The 3,209-nt window shown below is 52.3% G+C and overlaps 1 pseudogene; it reads right to left on the reverse strand.

Annotated features, from left to right (window-relative positions):
• Positions 1-923: 923 nt before the first annotated feature.
• Positions 924-2,709, reverse strand: LOC109734082 (beta-glucuronosyltransferase GlcAT14A-like; annotated as a pseudogene).
• Between the last annotated feature and the right edge of the window lie 500 nt (positions 2,710-3,209).

Below are 3,209 nucleotides of genomic sequence, written 5' to 3' on the forward strand. Positions count from 1 at the left end.
TCAGTAAAGGAAACTCGGCTGTATCCTCCTCTAAATTGTACTACATCTGTCCTGGTTTATTGGTCCTCTTTTGTATTTTGTGCCAATTTTGATCATTGATTTAACTAACTAAATGATAATGCATGTCACCAAAAATTATATCGTTGGATCCGGATATTATTTTTTATGACATGCATTAACATTTTGTTAGTTAGATTTAAGATCAAAACTTGGCATAGAATACGAAGGGGGCCAATAAACCAGGGCGGAGGTAGTAGATGATAGATTAGAGTTGCACTTAGCTAGCAAGAGGAGAGCATCTTGCTGAGATAGCTAGCTCTACTGTGGTGCTTTGTGGGGGATCACTGCCGTACACTACGAGGAAGTTAATACGTAGAGTTGACTGAACCCTATCGTACTACGAGGAAGTTAATTAAGTCTCCCGATGTCTTCGATTTGCAGGGCACTCCTCAAGTTGACTTGAGTTGCTCATTAAGATTTGCTCCTGGGTATTCCAACTTAGATATACGGATCCATATACAAGGTATTCAAGCTTACCCTGTACTCCATGACTATTTTGGAGCTCAGGCACATGGTCAAGAGTTCTAAACGTACGACCACGACTTCTCAAACGATGCAATTGTCTACGCGAGATGAAATTCAAGGCGCACTTGACATAGAAAAGAAGTCAGACTTCGTTTTGCTGCCCGAGTCGGAGCGGCTGTATCATTGTATGGGCTCAGAGTCCAAGAGATCTTAGTTCTTGTGCTAATCCGAACTAGGGAGAGCTTTTCTACCGTGCTTGGGTGGTACTAGTGCGGCACTGCCTTGGATTAGGTCCACAGTTTTGCACAGAGACCACAAAACTTGCTACTACAAACACACGCGTGACTATTGTACTAGGATCTCTAGGAAATATTCCTTATTTCTTCGGGTAATGCTCAAGGGCCAGTTATGTTACAACGCACCGAGGAACAAATAGGCAAAGAGAAAAGAAATACTATATGTGTATCTCAAATGTCAACTGCTTGGCGCCGGAATGAGAAGACACGTCTCACTCATTTCCAAAGTTCTAGTGTGTCCATGCCTACGTAGAGCTACCGTGCTTAATTATTAACTGCTGATGCTGAGCCTGATAGAAAAAACGGAGCACCGCCGGCAGTACTAACAGCTGGCAGCAGCCCCTGGTGCCCGTGCCCACAGACTATCTTGCACTGTTTAGGCCGGAAGTTGTCCTCGGACAGGAGCGACGTGACGAGCCGCTGCAGCCGCGCAGCTCCAGGGCCAGGACGCAGGGGCGACGCGTCCCTCACGATCCAGAAGGAGCCATCGCCGCCAGTATCCCCGATGCTCCAGCTGCCGGGGGCAAGCATCCCGGGCTGCCGCGACAGGAGCTCTGCGTCGATCCTGTCAAGCACCGGGTTGTCCTGGCCAAAATTGCATGCGAAGGGGGCGTCACTGCCGAGCATCCCGTCCCAGTGGCTGGAGTTGATGAGTTCCGGTTGACGCGCAGGGGAGCCGCCCCAGGAGATGTAGTGCATGTCGTGGTTCACGGTGGTGTTCCGGAACTCCTCGGCGTTGCAGGCCATGGTGTGGAAGTAGGCCTCCGGGGAGGAGACGAGGAGGTTGCGCGGGAGGTTTTTCCACCCCCGGATCAAGTACTCAACGAACGGCCGTGACAACACCGTCCAAGCAGAACCTGGTTATCACACAAATTGAAGTTCAGTCTCGCTGTATGATTGTAAAGACTGGATGGACCTGCTACAGCCTATGCACGTGCATACCTGTGAAGAGTGTGAACGCGGTGGGCAGCTCCTGCTTCTCGGTCTCGTTCATCAACAGCCCCGGATCGACAATCCCCCCCATCGCCCTCGCGGACCTGGCAAGAAGAACCATGATCAGTACCGCACTCAGTCGCAAGTGTTAATGTCACACACTGCAGATTTGGTTAAGAAAGAACGTACGCTTTCCGGCCCATGTCGCTCCTGTGGTCGATGAAGTTGAGGTCACGCGGCAGCCGCGACAACATGTCCATCAGATCTGCAGAGGTTGATAATGTCACCACGAAATCATATGCAGTATAATTCACCAGGAATGGAAGCAGCTATGGGTATATATGGTGCCGACCGTCCTGCGTGATGAGCGGGTAGTCAGAGGCGGAGAGGTTGATGAACCAGTCCCAGTCGGCGTCGGGCCGCACAGGAAGGTGGCGGCGGCATGCAGCGTGGTGGTTACCATGGTGATGCCCCCGTGGTGGTTGGCCTTCTCCAGCACATGCACGTTGCCCACGGCTGCAAGAACCGGGTGCGTGGCCACGAAGGCCGCCAGCTCCGTTCGCTCCGAGTCGGACGCCACCGCGTCCAAGTGGAGGATGTAGTGGTTCCGAGGGTGGTAGAGCGCGAGGAGGCAGCGGCACAGTCTGCCGGCTTCGCCGGCCGAACCGGAGACGAGGTAGGCGAAGCGCGGCGGACTGGCCAGCGACGGCCGCTGGGTGGCAGAGGAGGGGTACGGGTGATGGAATATTGTGGTCGAGGGGAATGCGGTCAGGTAGGCCGCGAGGAGGAACACGGAGAAGATGCCTCCGGCGGGCACGGAGCGCACCCACCGCAGGTCTATGCCACCGCAGGAGCTTCCGAACAAGGAGGAGGGACTGGCTATATCCAAGGTGACAAAGTAGGGATGCGAGTCGGCTGGCTGGTGTTTGGTGCACGGCACACTCGCAGTATCCATGGTGGTGATGCGCGGCTGTGATGACTTGTGAGGCTGGCAGCATATAAAGTGCATGCTGATGGAGGAGGAAGGAAGGTGACGGCCCGGGTGAAGCAGCAGCGAGATGCCGCGAATAACTTCTGTCCGTTGGCTTGCCTTGTCTTGGTTGACTCGAGTGGAGGCAGCATGTGTGTGTGTGTGTGTGTGTGTGTGTGTGTGTGTGTGTGTGAGAGAGAGAGAGAGAGAGAGAGAGAGAGAGAGAGAGAGAGAGGAGAGGTCTAACCCTCTAACGAATCTTTCTGAACGGTATCTCCATTTTCCAACTCAGAGTTTGAGATTCAATTTGATATGTTTTTCTATTGTGAGATATTGCCTCCGTCCCATAATACACAAAAGTTCTACGAGCGTTTTTGACATATATTATGAGACGGAGGAAATATATCCCGTATCCATCCGGAGTGGATATTTTTGCTCTCGCGCTCCATGAAGTCCAATTTTTCTTAGAACTAAACAATCAACTT

Source organism: Aegilops tauschii, chromosome 7 (assembly GCF_002575655.3).
Source record: "Aegilops tauschii subsp. strangulata cultivar AL8/78 chromosome 7, Aet v6.0, whole genome shotgun sequence".
NCBI classification, from domain to species: domain Eukaryota; kingdom Viridiplantae; phylum Streptophyta; class Magnoliopsida; order Poales; family Poaceae; genus Aegilops; species Aegilops tauschii.